The sequence below is a fragment of the Rhinoraja longicauda genome, chromosome 21, assembly GCF_053455715.1.
Source record: "Rhinoraja longicauda isolate Sanriku21f chromosome 21, sRhiLon1.1, whole genome shotgun sequence".
NCBI lineage: Eukaryota > Metazoa > Chordata > Chondrichthyes > Rajiformes > Arhynchobatidae > Rhinoraja > Rhinoraja longicauda.
The window spans coordinates 38,231,613-38,251,154 of record NC_135973.1 but is presented as its reverse complement, the minus strand read 5'-3'; positions in this window follow the sequence as shown (position 1 = coordinate 38,251,154).

The following is a 19,542-nucleotide window of genomic DNA, read 5'->3' as shown; positions in this document are numbered from 1 at the left end:
TTGTTGAACCAGTGAACAAAGGGGTGAGTTACGGGAAGATCGGGGCGGTTTTGGGAATAAATGTTCTTAAATCTGAAGAAATAAAGATTTCTAATGATGATGATGACTATCCCGATCTGTTGAAGGTTCCACCCTGTTACCATGAACTGAAGGAGGTGTTCAACAAGTCCAGGGCCACCACCCTACCTCCTCATCGACCTTTCGACTGCGCTATCAACCTGCTGCCGGGGGCCCCTATTCCCAAGGGGCGACTGTACTCCATATCCGGCCCCGAGAGGAAGGCGATGGATGAGTACATTGAGTCCTCCCTGAGGACGGGCATTATTCGCCCGTCCTCCTCGGCAGCAGGCGCGGGGTTTTTCTTTGTGGGTAAGAAAGATGGGTCACTTCGTCCCTGCATAGATTACAGCTTCCTAAATGAGATTACGATCAAGAATCGTTACCCACTTCCTTTGATGTCTTCTGTTTTTGAACTGTTGCACAAAGCCAAAGTATTCACTAAACTAGACTTAAGGAATGCATACCATCTAGTGAGAATCAGAGAGGAGGATGAGTGGAAAACTGGGTTTAACACCCCTAACGGGCACTACGAGTATTTGGTGATGCCGTTCGGGTTAACCAATGCCCCCGCAGTCTTCCAAGCTTTTATGAACGAGGTCCTCAAGGAATTTCTCAATGAGTGTGTTTTTGTCTACCTTGATGACATTCTTATCTTCTCTCCAGACATAGTCTCATGAGCGTCATGTCAAGTGTGTGTTGCAGAAGCTCTTAGCTAACCGTTTGTATGTGAAGGCCGAGAAGTGCGACTTCCACGCAGACACAATGTCCTTTCTGGGCTACATTATATCGGCCGACCACATCCAGATGGACCCTGGTAAGGTCAGTGCGGCGGCCGATTGGCCCACCCCCACTAACAGAAAGAAGGTGCAACAGTTTCTCGGATTTGCAAACTTTTACAGACGTTTTATTAGAGACTTCAGTGCTGTTGCTGCTCCTCTGCACTCTCTCACGTCTTCCAAGACCCAGTTCCAGTGGAATCCTCAGGCCGAAGCCTCCTTCCAGCGCCTCAAAACATTGTTCACCAACGCTCCTGTTCTGACCATCCCAGATCCTCAGACAGTTCATTGTGGAGGTGGATGCCTCCAACGAGGGGATTGGGGCGGTACTTTCCCAGAGAGCGGAGAAGGACAACCGGATTCATCCCTGCGCCTACCTGTCACGTAAGTTGACCCCCGCAGAAAAAAATTACGATGTCGGAAACAAAGAACTGCTGGTGGTCAGAGCCGCATTGGGGGAGTGGAGGCACTGGCTGGAGGGGGCCGAGCAGCCTTTTCTGGTATGGACAGATCACAAGAACCTGGAATACATCCGTAAAGCCAAGAGACTCAACTCACGTCAGGCCAGATGGACTCTGTTTTTTAGTAGGTTCAACTTTTCTCTGTCTTACAGGCCCGGTTCCCAGAACACAAAACCAGACGCCCTGTCCCGACTTTATGACCCTGAACCTGATACCAGAGAACCCGAACCCATCCTGCCACTTAACCGTGTGGTAGGAGCGGTGTCTTGGCAGATCGAAACAGATGTGAAGCAGGCTAATGATGAGACTCCAGCACCGAGTGGCTGTCCTACTAACTGTTTGTTTGTTCCTGTGACATTGCGCCCCCAGGTAATCCACTGGGCTCACACGTCCCTGCTCACATGCCATCCAGGTGCCAATAGAACTGTTTTTGTGGTTAAACAGCGTTTTTGGTGGCCTTCACTTGAGAAGGATGTAGCTGAATATGTGGCCGCCTGCCCTGTCTGTGCAAGGAGCAAGCCCTCCAGACAAGCCCAAGCGGGCCTGCTGCACCCACTTTCAGTCCCTCAGAGGCCCTGGTCCCACATCTCCATTGACTTTGTTACTGGGTTGCCGGCCTCCAAAGGTAACACAACTGTCCTGATGGTGGTAGACCGATTTTCAAAGATGGTACATTTTATCGCTGTGGCCAAGCTACCCTCTGCCAAAGAGACGGCAGAGGTAATGATGTCTCACGTTTTCCGTATCCATGGTTTCCCTACAGACATTGTCTCGGACCGAGGTCCTCAGTTTGTGTCCAAGTTTTGGAGTGAGTTTTGTTCCCTCATAGGTGCCACCGTCAGCCTGTCTTCTGGTTACCATCCGCAATCCAATGGCCAGACTGAGCGGATGAACCAGGAGCTCGAGACCAGCTTGCGCTGTCTGATCGCGCAGAACCAGACCACCTGGAGTGACCATCTCATCTGGGTCGAGTACGCACGCAACACGCTTCCTACGGCTGCCACGGGACTCACACCCTTCCAGTGTGCCTACGGCTACCAGCCCCCCTTGTTCTCAGCTTATGAGGGTGAGGTGACGGTGCCTTCTGCCCACGCCATGATCCGACGCTGTCGCCGAATCTGGGACGGAGCTCGGAGGGTTCTACTCCGGGGTCAGTCCCGGATGAAAGCGGCAGCCGACCGCCACCGCAGATCCGCTCCGCATTATCGCCCAGGCCAGAAGGTATGGCTGTCTACAAAGGACTTGCCACTTCACGTCCACACCAGAAGCTGGCTCCAAGGTTCGTGGGTCCATTTCCCATTTCGAAAGTCATTAACCCTGTTTCGGTCCATCTACAACTCCCCAGGTCATTAAGGGTTCACCCTACATTCCACGTCAGCAAAATAAAACCGGTCAAGGAAAGTGCACTCGTGCCCGCCTCCAAGCCCCCTCCACCCCTCCGGCTCGTCGACGGTGGTCCAGTCTACACAGTTAAGGCACTTCTTGCAGTCCGCAAGAGAGGTCGCGGTCGCCAGTTTCTGGTCGACTAGGAAGGCTACGGTCCTGAGGAGAGGTGCTGGATTCCTGCCAGCTTCATTTTGGACAAAACTTTGATCAAAGACTTTGACAAGACTCATCCTGACCAGCCTGGACCGTCAGGAGTCGGTCCTAAAGGGGGGGGTACTGTAATGTCCCGTCAGATCTGTTAGTCTTGTGTCATGTTCTGTGTTTAGATTCTCATTTCAGGTCCCTTGACTTCCTGCCATTGTAATTGTCAGCCCCGCCTTGATTGTTTCCACCTGTGTGCCCTTACCTCATGTATATATAGTCCACGCCTCCCTTTGTCCTGTGCCAGTTCGTATTTGTGATTCATGTGCTCTGATTCATGTGCTCTCGGTCGTAGTATAGCTAGTAAGTAATTTTTGTAACTAATGTTTTTGTAGCTGAGTAAGTTTAGAGTTTTTGGTTCGAATCGCAGTGTTCTTTAATGTGAAAATTAAAGAACGCCTTTATTTTCTCCAAATTGACTCTTGTGTGTGAGTCGTGCGTTTGAGTCCAGTTCCTGTGTGCCCCAGAGCATAACAAGCAGTGGTGAATTTCTCAACCAAGTCGGTTTATTCAAGACCTTAACAGTGCGCACTGTTAAATACTCTAGAGAACCCAAAGTGTTTCACAGATTCACAGCACCCAAAGCATTTTTAGATGCCCACAACACAATGCTTACATATGGATTTTACACCTTTGAAACAATTTACAATTGGCCAATGTTTAACCTCCGTTCCTTGTCAATGGAAAACAATTCCCCCAGTTACCTAACAAATGGGTGCAATAGTGGACTCACATCCTCCACCCATTTCACTGTTGACCTACGTTCAACCTCCTGTTGCCTGTCATTAGAAACCAATTCCTCTATTTAGCGAACAAATTATTGCAATAAAGGACACATCTATTTCTCATTATGTGTGGAATTTACACCTAACAACTCGATTCATCTCCCTGCTCAACTTCCCTTCTGCTCCCCTCGCCTCCCCCCATCCTGCCTTCCCAGAACGTACGCTCCTGGGATAAACATTCCACAAACTACTCATCTTTATCAGTATTCCCCACATCCAGCTAACTAACTGGATTCATAATTGGCTTGGCTGAAGGAGTCAGTGTGCGGTAGGGGAAGGCTGGTTTTCAGATTTGAGGTCTGTGTGCCGTTAATTGCTGTTTGATGTCTACATTACCAATTTGAATTACAATGTGATTCAAGTGGTTAGTAAATTTGTGGATGTAAATGTAGGGGATATTAAGGAAAGTTACCTAAGTTTACAAAAGGATCTGGATCAACTTGGGAAGTGCAACATGAAATGGCAGATGAAATGTATCATAGACAAGTATGAAAGATGCATTTAAGGCAAATCAACCCCAGTAAATGATGGAACCCTGGGGAGTTTGTGAAGCTGTGTCACCTTAACAGCAGGGGGACCAACATTCTGGCAGGTAGGTTTGCTAGTGCTACAAGTGTGGCTTTAAACTAAGTAGTGGGGGGAGGGGTTGACAAACTGGGAATATGGAGATGGAGTTAAAGGGGAAGCAAATACAGGAGAAATTGCAAAGGACTCTCGAATGAATGGGGAGGGAAGTTCTAAAAGGGATAAGAGAGTAAGGTCAGGGCCAATTGTGACCGGTGTGAGAGGGGAGGTGAATACGGAAATTAAAGTGTTGTATTTATATGCGCGAAGTATAAGAAATAAAGTGGATGAGCTTGAGGCTCAGTTAGACATTGGCAAGTATGATGTTGTGGGAATCACTGAGACATGGCTACAAGAGGACCAGGGCTGGGAACTGAATATTCAGGGGTACACAACATATAGAAAAGACAGACAGGTGGGCAGAGGGGGTGGGGTCGCTCTGTTGGTGAGGAATGATATTCACTCCCTTGCAAGGGGTGACATAGAATCAGGAGATGTAGAATCAGTATGGGTAGAAATGAGAAATTGTAAGGGTAAAAATACCCTAATGGGAGTTATCTATAGGCCCCCAAACAGTAGCCTTGACATAGGGTGCAAGTTGAATGAGGAGCTAAAATTGGCATGTCGCAAATGTAATGCTACGGTGGTTATGGGAGATTTCAACATGCAGGTAGACTGGGAAAATCAGGTTTTCCTGAAATGGACCCCAGGAAATAGAGTTTGTGGAGTGCCTCCGAGATGGATTCTTAGAACAGCTTGTACTGGAGCCTACTAGGGAGAAGGCAATTCTGGATTTAATATTGTGTAATGAACCTGATCTGATAAGGGGACTCGAGGTAAAAGAGCCATTAGGAGGCAGTGATCACAATATGATATGTTTTACTCTACAAATTGAGAGGGAGAAGGGAAAATCGGAAGTGTTAGTATTACAGTACAGCAAAGGGGATTACAGAGGCAGGAGCTGGCCAGAATTGACTGGAAGGAGGCCCTCGCAGGGAAGATGGTGGAACAGCAATGGCAGGTATTCCTGGGAATAATGCAGAAGTTGCAGGATCAATTTATCCCAAAGAGGAGGAAAGATTCCAAGGGGAGTAAGAGGCACCCGTGGCTGACAAGGGAAGTCAAGGACAGCATAAACATAAAAGAGCAGAAGTACAACAAAGCAAAGAAGAGTGGGAAGCCAGAGGATTGGGACTCTTTTAAAGAGCAAAAGAAGATGACTAAGAAGGCAATACGGGGAGAAAAGATGAGGTACGAGGGTAAACTAGCCAATAATATAAAGGAAGATAGTAAAAGCTTTTTTAGGTATGTAAAGAGGAAAAAAATAGTCAAGGCAAATGTGGGTCCCTTGAAGACAGAAGCGGGGGAATTTATTATGGGAAACAAGGAAATGGCAGACGAGTTGAACTGGTACTTTGGATCTGTCTTCACTAAGGAATATACAAGCAATCTCCCAGATGTTCTCGTGGGCAGAGATCCTAGGGTGACAGAGGAACTGAAGGAAATCCACATTAGGCAGGAAATGGTGTTGGGTAGACTGATGGGACTGAAGGCTGATAAATCCCCAGGGCCTGATGGACTGCATCCCAGAGTACTTAAGGAGGTGGTGCTAGAAATTGTGGACGCATTGGTGATTATTTTCCAATGTTCTATAGATTCAGGATCAGTTCCTGTGGATTGGAGGGTAGCTAATGTTGTCCCACTTTTTAAGAAAGGAGGGAGAGCGAAAACGGGAAATTATAGACCAGTTAGTCTGACATCAGTGGTGGGGAAGATGCTGGAGTCAATTATAAAAGACGAAATTGCGGAGCATTTGGATAGTAATAACAGGAATGTTCCGAGTCAGCATGGATTTACAAAAGGGAAATCATGCTTGACTAATCTTCTGGAATTATTTGAGGATGTGACTAGGAAAATTGACAGAGGAGAGCCGGTGGATGTGGAGTACCTTGACTTTCAGAAAGCCTTTGACAAGGTTCCACATAAGAGATTAGTGGGCAAAAGTAGAGCACATGGTATTGGAGGTAGGGTACTGACATGGATAGAAAATTGGTTGACAGACAGAAAGCAAAGAGTGGGGATAAATGGGTCCCTTTCAGAATGGTAGGCAGTAACTAGTGGGGTACCGCAAGGCTCGGTGCTGGGACCGCAGCTATTTACAATATACATTAATGACTTGGATGAAGGGATTAAAAGTACCATTAGCAAATTTGCAGATGATACAAAGCTGGGTGGTAGTTTGAACTGTGAGGAAGATGCTATGAGGTTTAAGGGTGACTTGGACAGGTTGTGTGAGTGGGCGGATGCATGGCAGATGCAGTTTAATGTGGATAAGTGTGAGGTTATCCACTTTGGTGGTTAGAATAGGAAGGCAGAGTATTATCTGAATGGTGTCAAGTTAGGAAAAGGGGACGTACAACGAGATCTGGGTGTCCTCGTGCATCAGTCACTGAAAGGAATCATGCAGGTACAGCAGGCAGTGAACAAAGCCAATGGAATGTTGGCCTTCATAACAAGAGGAGTTGAGTATAGGAGCAAAGAGGTCCTTCTGCAGTTGTACAGGGCCCTAGTGAGACCGCACCTGGAGTACTGTGTGCAGTTTTGGTCTCCAAATTTGAGGAAGGATATTCTTGCTGTTGAGGGCGTGCAGCATAGATTTACTAGGTTAATTCCCGGAATGGCGGGACTATCATATGTTGAAATACTGGAGCGACTAGGCTTGTATACACTGGAATTTAGAAGGATGAGTGGAGATCTTATCGAAACGTATAAGATTATTAAGGGGTTGGACACGTTAGAGGCAGGAAACATGTTCCCAATGTTGGGGGAGTCCAGAACAAGGGGCCACAGTTTTAAGAATAAGAGGTAGGCCATTTAGAACGGAGATGAGGAAAAACTTTTTCAGTCAGAGAGTTGTGAATCTGTGGAATTCTCTGCCTCAGAAGGCAGTGGAGGCCCATTCTCTGAATGCATTCAAGAGAGAGCTGGATAGAGCTCTTAACGATAGCGGAGTCAGGGGGTATGGGGAGAAGGCAGGAACGGGGTACTGATTGAGAATGATCAGCCATAATCACATTGAATGGCGGTGCTGGCTCGAAGGTCCGAATGGCCTCCTCCTGCACCTATTGTCTATTGTCTATTGTGTCTGAAGGATGATGTTGCCACCGCTAACAAGCAGCTAGGGTTGCCAACTTCATCACTCCCAAATACGGGACAAGGTGACATCATCGCCCCACCCCCACGTGACCTCACCCAGCCAGCAGCCACGTGCTCCCGCGCCACTAATGGCGGCCGCCCGGGCTGGGAGGTGGGTTGCTATGTAACCTCCATTAGGCGGCATTTTGTGTCTACCTCTGGACAGTGTAGGCCCAGAGGCCCGGGCGCCGCTAGGGGGAGCCTAGGAGCAAGAGGCGGAGTGGCTGCAGGAGAAGCCGGAGCCCGGACCGGAAGTGTCATGAGCCGGAACAGAGTGTGGAGCGACCGGTGGGACGGAGCGGCACGCACAGCGCCGGGGGCCAAGACACGGCCGCAGATCGCCGTGCCCAAACTGAGCCGTGCGTTACAGGGGCCGTTTAATCTCAGCCGGGACTGTCATGGGGCTGGGGAGAGGGTGGGGAGGAAGGGTAAGGTTGGCTTGTAGAAAACAACATTCAGAAATGAAGTATTTTAGTTTAAAAAATCTTCAGTCTGAAGAAGGGTGTCGACTCGAAACATCACCCATTCCTTCTCTACCTTCGATTTTAACCAGCATCTGCAGTTTTTTTCCCGACAGTGTCCAGGCCTACAGCGCCCCCCGGACCTAATATGGGACAAGGGCGGTCCCGTACGGGACAAACCAAATTAGCCCAATATATGGGGTGTCCTGGCTAATACGGGACAGTTGGCAACCCTACAAGCAGCAGCCATCTCACATCTGCAGGAAAGGTTCAGGCACCTCTGCACCAGAACAGTTGGTGTCAAGCAAGTTCACTGTGACTGTGGATGACCATGGTCAATAGGGCTTGCAGCATGCCAGAGAGGACCTGCAATATGTCCTCCAACAGGTTACAAAATTGCTAAGGTGCTCTCGCAGTATAGTGGCAGTATACTGAGTGTCCTTCCAACTGTGGAATTCTCTGCCTCAGAAGGCAGTGGAGGCCAATTCTCTGAATGCATTCAAGAGAGAGCTAGATAGAGCTCTTAAGGATAGCGGAGTCAGGAGGTATGGGGAGAAGGCAGGAACGGGGTACTGATTGAGAATGATCAGCCATGATCACATTGAATGGCGGTGCTGGCTCGATGGGCCGAATAGCCTACTACTGCACCTATTGTCTATTGTCAACCACTGAAGCATGTTCAACAGTGCAAGATTAATAGAGGTTATTGGCTGGAGTATTGAACTCCAAAGTGGCACAGCGGATTCCAATCAGAGTTGACCTCATCATCTGTCAGTGGAACCTCACTCCATATGCTTCACCAAACTGTTAAGTGGAATGATTCATCCCACTTTTGCATGTAACGGGAATGATCTAACCTTTTGCTGACAGTTTCTGACTTGGGGGCAAGAACACTAATAAATGCTGACATTAATGAACAGTTTGTAAATGATAGAGATTAAAATGTTAACTTCCCATTTGTTACACTTGGAATTCTGAGAAGAATACTTGGTGAATGTGAATCAAAGTAACTTCAGTTCTTCATCCACACTCACAAAATGGTTCACTGGCTACCAAGCAGCAAGTGTGGACAACCTATCTCCCATGAAGTATTGTTGTGAACAATGGACACATTCTAGGCCACAGAGAACTGAAATATGAAGATGTGTGGAGCAAGATAAGTCCATGTTCTATGTAAAATGAGACCAAACAGACATCTATTTAAAGTTCCTCAAATATTGACCGCAATGGTCAGTTTGTCTGAGAGAGGGTTAATGTTATGTTGCATAGACAATGGGTGCAGGAGTAGGCCATTCGGTCCTTCGAGCCAGCACTGGTGCAAGCAGCATATGAAAAGGGAAATGTGTAGGAAGGAACTGCAGATGCTGGTTTACACCAAAGATAGACACAAAAAGCTGGAGTAACTCAGCGGGTCAGGTAGCATCTCTAGATAAAAGGAATGGGTGATGTTTCAGGCCGAGACCCTTCTTCAGACTGAAAGTCAGGGGAGTGGGAGACACAGAAGTGGAAGTGTAAGATGTGAAAACGAGATATGAAGAGTCAAGGGTGCTTTATTGTCATGTGTCCCAGATTGAACAATGAAATTCTTACTTGCTGCAGCACAACACAATATGTAAACATAGTGCACTGTAAGCTGAGAACTACTGTGTTTGATGATTCTCTGCTGTGCTGCTAGCAACATCTCGCCACATGTCGACAGGCACCATCTTGAAGTATCAATGTGAATGAGAATGAGGGGACAAAGTTCAAGGAAATTGGAAATTGGAAAAATAGAATGTATGGAACAAGGTGCCAGAGGAGGTGGTTGAGGCAGGGAGCATCACAACATTTAAGAAACAGTTAGACGGGTACATGGATAGGACAGGTTTGGAGGGATTTGGACCAAATGCAGGCAGATGGGACTGGTGTAGACAATAGACAATAGACAATAGGTGCCTTTCGGCCCTTCGAGCCAGCACCACCATTCAATGTGATCATGGTTGATCATTCTCAATCAGTACCCCATTCCTGCCTTCTCCCCATACCCCCTGACTCCGCTATCTTTAAGAGCTCTATCTAGCTCTCTCTTGAATGCATTCAGAGAATTGGCTTCCACTGCCTTTTGAGGCAGAGAATTCCACAGATTTACAACTCTCTGACTGAAAAAGTTTTTCCTCATCTCCGTTCTAAATGGCCTACCCCTTATTCTTAAACTGTGGCCCCTGGTTCTGGACTCCCCCAACATTGGGAACATGTTTCCTGCCTCTAATGTGTCGAACCCCTTAATAATCTTATATGTTTCGATAAGATCCCTTCTCATCCTTCTAAATTCCAGTGTATACAAGCCTAGTCGCTCCAGTCTTTCAACATATGACAGTCCCGCCATTCCGGGAATAAACCTAGTAAACCTACGCTGCACGCCCTCAATAGCAAGAATATCCTTCCTCAAATTTGGAGACCAAAACTGCACACAATACTCCAGGTGCGGTCTCACTAGAGCCCTGTACAACTGCAGAAGGACCTCTTTGCTCCTATACTCAACTCCTCTTGTTATGAAGGCCAACATTCCATTGGCTTTCTTCACTGCCCGCTGTACCTGCATGCTTCCTTTCAGTGACTGATGCATTAGGACACCCAGATCTCGTTGTACATCCCCTTTTCCTAACTTGACACCATTCAGATAATAATCTGCCTTCCTATTCTTACCACCAAAGTGGATAACCTCACACTTATCCACATTAAACTGCATCTGCCGTGCATCCGCCCACTCACACAACCTGTCCAAGTCACCCTGCACATGTAGCTGGGACATGTTGGCTGGTGCGGGCAAGTTGGCCCGAAGGGTCTGTTTCCACACTGTATCACTCTACGACTCTGTGACTCTAATAGTTCATTGTTAGCTAGGGGAAGGTGACGAGGCATATAAAGGTAAAATTGAATCAGGAGAACAGTCATACTGGTCAGAGAACTAGAATGGGGGAGGTGTAAGAAAGAACTGCAGATGCCGGTTTAAATCGAAGCTAGACACAAAATGCTGGAGTAACTCAGCAGGACAGGCAGCATCTCTGGAGAGAAGGAATGGGTGACGTTTTGGGTCGAGACCCTGCTTCAGATGCAGGAGGAATGGAGAGAGAGGGATGGAGAGAGAGGGATGGAGAGAGAGAGGGATGGAGAGAGAGAGGGATGGAGAGAGAGAGGGATGGAGAGAGAGAGGGATGGAGAGAGAGAGGGGTGGAGAGAGAGAGGGTTGGAGAGAGAGGGATGGCGCGGTCCAGTCCAGTCACCGTCATGGTAGCTCTGCGGGGACTGTGCGTCTTTTTTAACCGGTATGTTTATTTTAAAATTATCTCTAAGTGCTAACACGTTAGCACTAGCACTAAAAAATGTATGACCGGGAAACACTCGTAAAATTAAACTTTAGCGCAACCGAAGGACTATTAAACACTATACTCACCGATTCAACGTGGCCGATAGAGATCATGAAAGGAGCGCACCGCGGCAGCAGCAGTGGGAGCGCGGCACCGTGGGAAAGTCGGAAAAGTCGGAGAAAACATCGAGGAAAGCGAGGTTTGGATTCGGAATAGGCTGAGAGCCCAGGCCTTACGTTCACCTCTGCCCAGCATCCTTCTGGCCAACGTCCAGTCCCTGGAGAACAAGCTCAGGGCGAGGATCAGATTCCAGCGGGATATAAGGAACTGCAACATCCTTTGTCTGACTGAGACATGGCTGACCCCGCTGATGCCGAATCAGGTGATCTGCCCAACCGAGTCCTTCACTGTTTTCCGGGCGGACAGAACGGAAGAATCCGGAAAATCCAAGGACGGAGGAGTCTGCTTCATGACCAACAATATCTGGTGCAACCCTGGAAATATTAAGACGCTTTCTCGTTCTTGCTTGCCGGACCTGGAGCATCTAACTATCTCATGCCGACCATTCTACCTTCCCCGGGAGTTCAGCTCGGTGATCATCACAGCCGTCTATATCCCACCGCATGCGGACACTGACATAGCACTGTCGACCCTACACGATGTGTTGTGTCAACACCAAAACAAGAACCCTGATGCGGCTGTGCTGGTGGCTGGAGATTTCAATAGGGCAAATCTCAAAAAGGTCATGCCCAACTTCTACCAACACATCACGTGTGTCACCAGGGGGGAAAGAACTTTGGACCACTGCCACACGCCATTCAGGAAAGGCTACAAGGCCGTTTCTCTCTCTCCTTTTGGAAAATCTGCCATTTTCCTGCTGCCGGAGTATAAACAACGGATAGTACGGGAAACGACAGTGACGAGGGACGTAAAGCGGTGGTCTGACCATTCAGAGGCCATGCTGCAAGATGCACTGGGCGATGTCGACTGGAACATGTTCCAAGCAAGTTCCAGAGACGTCAGTGAGTTTGCGGAAGCGGTTACGGACTTCATTGCAACAATAGCCGATAACATCGTCCCCACGGTAAGGGTTAGTATCTTTCCTAATCAAAAACCCTGGGTGGACAGGTCTATTCACGTTGGTCTATTCTAAACCCTGGGTGGACAGGCCTATTCACGTTGGTCTATTCTAAACCCTGGGTGGACAGGTCTATTCACGTTGGTCTATTCTAAACCCTGGGTGGACAGGTCTATTGGCGTGGCCTTGAATGCTCGCACCGCTGCTTACAACTCCGGCCTGGCAGCCGGCACTATGGACGACTACAAGGTAGAGTCCTACCGACTGTGAAGGGTGCAGAAGGACACAAAGAGGAATTACAGGGACAGGATGGAGTCGCAGATGGAGCAGCAGGACACCAGGCGCCTTTGGCAGGGGCTACGGACTATAACTAGCTACAGGTCCAGCACCCCCTCAACCGGAAGTGCCGGCTCCTCCTTAGCTGACCTGAACTCTTTTTATGCACGGTTCGAGACGGGTAACACCCCTAGCTCGCCGTCTAAAAACAAAACCGATGGGGCGCTGGCTCTCCTTGGCCAAGTCCGTGCTCCCTGCATGCTTGAAAAGATCCATCATTGTACCGGTGCCAAAGAATGCCTCTCCAGCGTGTTTGAATGACTACCGACCGGTGGACCTCACCTCGGTTGTCATGAAATTCTTCGAGACTAATCAAGAACCACATCTGTGCCCTCCTTCCTCGCAACATGGACCCACTGCAGTTCGCATACCATCCGAACAGGTCCACGGATGATGTGGTCTCCCAGGTTCTGCACACCGCTCTCTCTCATCTGGACAGCCAGGGGGGCTATGTGAGGATGCTGTTCATTGACTTTAGTTCAGCTTTCAATACAATAGTCCCCAGCAGACTTGCTGAGAAGCTGCTGGAACTGGGGCTTAGCACCCCTCTGTGTGCCTGGGTACTGGACTTTCTCACCGCCAGGCCCCAAGTGGTCAGGATGGGGGAACACACACCTAGCCCCCTCACCCTGAACATAGGACCCCCCCAGGGTTGCGTCCTTAGCCCCCTACTATACTCCCTGTACACACATGACTGTGGGGCCAGGTTCAGCTCAAACTCCATCATCAAGTTTGCTGATGACACTGTGGTGGTGGGCCGGATCTCCAACAACGATGAGAAGGCCTACCGGGAGGAGGTGGCTGATCTGGCACTCTGGTGTCGGGACAATAGCCTCCTCTTGAATATGATGAGCCTTTTGGCGCATTCTTACCTTTTGTTGTGGCAATTTTCGCCAACTCCTTCCTGGAGGGGGAGGAGGGGGTGGCAGGAAAAGGGGAGGGGGGAGAGGGGAGGGGGGAGGAAGGGGGGAAAAGGTGGTAAGGAGGGGGGAGGGAAGGGGATGGGGGTGGTTTTGGGAGAGGGAATGGGGAGGGTGGGAGGGGGGATCGGGGAGGGGTCAAGGGGATGGGGGAGGGGGTTGGGAAATGGGGGAGACGGAGGGGAGGGGGGGGATGGGGAAGGGGGGATGGGGGAGGAGGGAGGGTTGAGGGGTGAAGGGGATGGGGAGGGGAGAGGGGACGAGGAGGGGGGAGGGGAAGCGGAGGAGGGAATGGGAGGGGGTAGAGGAGGGGGGGAGGAGAGGGGGAGGAGAGGGGAAATGAGGGGGGGAAATGAGGGGGGAAATGTGGGGGGGGAAATGTGGGGGGGGAAATGAGGGGGGGAAATGAGGGGGGGGAAATGAGGGGGGGGAAATGAGGGGGGGGAAATGAGGGGGGGGAAATGGGGGGGGTGCTGCACCGATGCAGGAGAGGTTTGGACCCAATGGGCCCACTTGGTCTAGTTATAAGTAAATCTATGCTAGGCCGTAGACTAATGGGACAGGTGTGCCAGTAGTTGTCTCTTCACAACAGACTGTGCTGCACAATCTTCCAAGTCCAATTTAATCAAATGTAGACGCAAAATGTTGGAGTAACTCAGCGGGTCAGGCAGCATCTCTGGAGAAAATGGATCGATGGCGTTTTAGGTTGGGACACTCTTTCAGACAGATTGCAGTAGGGAAAGTGGGGAAAAAACTTGAAGCAAAAAAAAACAAGGCAAATCAGTGCGGGCAACATATGGCCACAGCCAAGGAGGTTCCCTGAGAGGCAGTTTGTGGCACGTACCCTTCTCCACCCAGCGATCGCCTATCAGTGAACATCATTGTCTTGCACTTTTCAAAAATGTCAATTTTGTCAAAGACCAAAAAGTGTAACAGTTATTTCAAAAACGTTTTCATGTATATGTTTTTTAAATGTTCTGTAATGCTACATCTGAACCTGGCTTTCCTTACATCTCCACGATTAACCATCAAAAATTTAGTTCCAATTTGAATGATGTCTTTCAAAAATTATATTCAGATATTTTTATTTTATTCAAATCTGATGAAACGATTCACATATTACCTTCAATTATATCAGATTGTCCAAAAGCCCATTCCAGCTAATTGAGCACTATTAATTTGTTGTTACTGTCTTACTGGCAATAAATGTGGCAGATGGAACAAAGTCTCTTAGTCAGCAATTAACTAAATGAATGATTAACGCACCTATGGTAGTTAATTTTGGCGAGAAACAAGTTTTGACCAAGCTAACAGGAGAATTTGCTGCTTCATTCACGCAATACTTCATATTGTGCCATTACTGATAGTTCGTCCAGTGAGACTCGCTGCATAAAGCTGAGGAACAAGAATGGAATGTCACCTTGTTAGGGCTTGTTTGAAGGAAAAGGAACGTCAGGAAAGTGAGATGTTTTTAGAAGCGTGCTGACGAGAGTCCAGGACATGCATGTTCCTGTTGGAGTGAAGGGCAAGGCAGGTGAGCATAAGGTAGCTTGGAAGATGAGAGTCCAGGACATGCATTTCCCTGTTGGAGTGAAGGGCAAGGCAGGTGTGCATTAGGTAGCTTGGAAGATGAGAGTCCAGGACATGCATGTTCCTGTTGGAGTGAAGGTCAAGGCATAAGGTAGCTTGGAAGATGAGAGAACTTGAGGCTCTTGTCAAGAGTGAGAAGGAGGCATGGTGCACAGATAAGCTGCTGGGATCAAATGTATCCCTGGAGGAGTTTCGGGAACTGAGGAGCAAGCTGAAAAAATAAATCAGGAGGCCAAGAAGGTGGCGGGCAACAGCTCTGGCAGATAATATAAAAGATAAACCGTAGATATTTTATAAGTACTTTAAGGGAAAAAGGATAACCAGAGTGAAAATGGGACCCTCAGAAATCAAAACAAGCAATTCTGTGTGGAGTAGCAAGAGATGGGCAAGGTCCTCAATAAGTATTTCTCCTCTGTTTTTACTGTGGAGAAAGACCTCAGGTTCGGAAACTTGCGGCCGTCAATGAAAGTGTCTCGAGGGCAGTCAGTGCTATGGTTACAGAGGTGCTAAAGCACCTGACGCACATGAAGGTAGACAAATCTCCCGGGCCTGATCAAATATATCAAGGACACTTTGGGAAGTCGGAGAGGAAATTGCAAATGTCCTGGTTGGGATTTACGAGTCGTCATTAAATACGGATGAGATACCAGAAGATTGGAGGTTGGCAAACGTTATGCCTCTCTTTAAGAGGGAAAAGCCAAGAAAATACTGGCCAGAGCCTAACATCTGTAATTAGAACATTTCTAGAAAGTATTTTGAGGGATAAAATTTACATGCATTTACATCGAAACATAGAAACATAGAAAATAGATGCAGGAATAGGCCATTCGGCCCTTCGAGCCAACACTGCATTCAATATGACCATGGCTGATCATCCAAAATCAGTACCCCGCTCCTGCTTTCTCCCCATATCCCTTGATTCCATTAGCCCTAAGAGCTAGTGTAGGAAAATAACTGCAGATGCTGGTACAAAGCGAAGATATCACAAAATGTCTGAAGAAGGGTCTCGACCCGAAACGTCACCCATTCCTTCTTTTCCTAGATGCTGCCTGACCTGCTGAGTTACTCCAGCATTTTGTGATAGCCCTAAGAGCTACATCCAAATCTCTCTTGAAAACATCCAGTGAATTGGCCTCCACTGCCTTCTGTGGCTGAGAATTCCACAGATTCACAACTCTCTGGGTGAAAACGTTTACCTAATCTCAGTCCTAAGTGGCCTACCCCTTATTCTTAAACTGTGACCCCTGGTTCTGGACTCCCCCAACATTGGGAACATTTTTCCTGCATCGAACCTGTCCAATCCCTTAAGAATTTTATATGTTTCAATAAGATCCACTCTCATCCTTCTAAATTCCAATCGACCCATTCTTTCATCATATGTCAGTCCCGCCATCCTGGGAATTAACCTGGTGAACCTACGCTGCACTCCCTCAATAGCATGAATGCCCTTCCTCAAATTAGGAGACCAAAACTGCACACAATACTCCAGGTGTGCTCTCACCAGGGCCCTTTACAACTGCAGTAGGACCTCCTTGCTCCAAAACTCAAATCGTCTCCATTTAGATGAACAAGGGCTGATTAGGGATAGTCAGCACAGTTTTGAACGTGGGAGAATGTGTTTTACAAATCTGATTACGTTTTCTGAAGATATGATCAAAAAGGTTGATGAGGGCTGAGCTGTTGACGTATATATGGAATTCAACAAGGCATTCCATCTGCGGAGTTGGCTGCCTTCGGAGGCTGTGGTGGCGCTGCGGGAGCGGCTGCAACTCGTCTCGGGAGGTTACTTCGGCCGCGGGCCGCAGGCCGCGTGGATATCGGAAGCTCGCAGGCCCCTGGGTGGGGGCCGACATTGGGAGCTCCGGCAGCGGCAGCGTCTTCGCCCGCCCCGAATCGCAGGGCTTGGGTCGGCCCGCCGCGGACCTTACACCGTCCGGCGCGGCCTGGAATTGGCCGCGGGATTTTCTCTGCCCGACGGGGGCTTCAATGTCGGGAGCCACGACCGCCCCGACGTGGCAACTTCAACAGCCTGACTGCGGGAGAAGACGGCAGGGAAGAGAAAAGACATTCTGGCCTTCCATCACAGTGAGGAGGTGACTGGAGGAGACTCACTGTGATGGATGTTTCTTTTTGTTTGGAGTTGGTTTATGATTGTGTGTGTTATTTTTATTGGTCTTATTGTTGGACTGTGGGTAATTTTTCATTTCACTGCACATTTCTGTGTATGTGACAAATAAATTGACTATTGACTATTGACTATTCAACGCATGGTATGCTGCTCTGGAAGGTTAGATCACATGCAATCCAAGGATGGCGAATGGATAGAAAATTCCATGGAAGGAAGCAGAGGGTGATGGTGGAAGGTTGCTTCTCGGACTGGAGGCCTGTGACTAGTGGTATGTCTCAGGGTTCGGTGCTGGGTCCATTATTGTTTGTCATCTATACTGATGATGTGGATGAGAACATACATGACAAGATTAGCAAGTTTGCAGATAATACATAAGTGGGTGGTTTTACAGACCGTGAATATTGTTGTGAAAAATTGCAGCAGGGTCTTGATCGATTGGCCAGGTGGGCTGAGGAATAGTTGAATACAAGAATTTAATTTATTTACAGAGAAATGTGAGGAATTTAATACAGAGAATGTGATGTGTTGCAATTTGGGAAGTCTAACATAGGCAGAACCTACACAGTGAATGGTGGGGCTCTGGGGTGTGTCGTAGAGCAGAGGGATCTAGGAGTACAGGTATATACACCGATCGGCCAAAACATTATGACCACTAACAGGCGAGGTGAAGAACATTGGTTATCTTATTACAAGATATATTAGGCAGCAAGTGAACAGTTAGTTCTTGAAGTTGATGTGTTAGATGCAGGAGAAATGGGCAGGAGTAAAGACCTGAGCGACTTTGACAAGGGCCAAATTGTTATGTCCAGACGACTGGATCAGAGCATCTCTGAAATGGCAAGGCTTGTGGGGTGCTCCCGGTCAGCAGTGGTGAGTACCTACTGACAGTGGTCCGAGGAGGGACAAACCGCAAACCGGCGACAGGGTGTTGGGCACCCAAGGCTCATCGATGTTCAAGGGCAACGAAGGCTATCCCGTCTGGTCCGAACCGACAAAAGGTCTATTGTGGCACAAGTCACGGAAAATTTTAATGGTGGTCATGTGAGGAATGTGTCACAATACACAATGCATCGCACCCTGCTGTGTATGGGGCTGCACACGGAGGACCAACAGCATATTAGGCAGGTGGGCATAATGTTTTGGCTCATCAGGTCATAATGAGGTAGTTGTGGCACCAAATTGTTGTTATAATATTTAAGAGACAAATAGATGGATGGGACAGGTTTGGAGGGTAATGGGCCAAATGCAGGCAGGTGGGCTAGTGTAGATGGGGCATGTTGGTCAGCGTGGGGAAGTTTGGTGCATATCATTGTCATTTCATACACACACCACCCTCTTTGTAACAAAGTTGCCCCTCGGGCTTCTCTTAAATCTTTCTCCTCTTACCTTAGTCCTAGCAACATCCTCATAAATTGTTTCTGCATCCTTTCCAACTTGACAACATCATTCTGAAAACATGGTACCCAAAACTGAAAACAATACTTTAAATGTTGCCTCACCAACGTCTTATAAACTGCAACTTGACCTCCCAACTTCTACACTTAATGCACTGACTAATGAAGGCCAATGTGCCAAAGTCCTTTTAGACCACCCTATCTACCAGTGATGCCACTTTATATATACCTGTTCTGCTCTACAACACTCCCCACTGTGTAGGTCCTGCTCATTTTAGACTTTCCAAACATGCAACACCTCACATTTCTCTGTATTAAATTCCATCAACCATTCCTCATTCCACCTGCCCGACCGATCAAAATCCTGCTGCAATTTTTCACAACCATCTTTACTAACTGCAAACCACCCACTTTTGTTCATCTGCAAACTTGCTAACCATGCCATGTAGGTTCTCATCAAGATCATTGATAGAGATGACAAACAGCAATGGGCCCTGAGACACACCACTAGTCACAGGCCTCCAGTCCAAAATGCAACCACCCACCATCACCCTCTACTTCCTTAACTTTGTTTAACATGCCCATGTCCACCAACTGCTCCTTCTATACTAACCCCACCTGCCCTCTGGTCCAAATCCCTTTCAACCGTTCAGATCCACGTACAGTACCTGTCCAAATGTGTTTTAAATGTTGCCCCTAAGGCTTCTATTAAATCTTTATCCTCTCACATTAAACATATGTCCTCTAGTTCTTGATTTCCCTACACCAGGTAAAAATGAGCATTCACCCTATCAATGCTCCTGATGATTTTATACACCTAAAAGATCACCCCTCAGCCTTCCGTGCAGCATGGAAGAAAG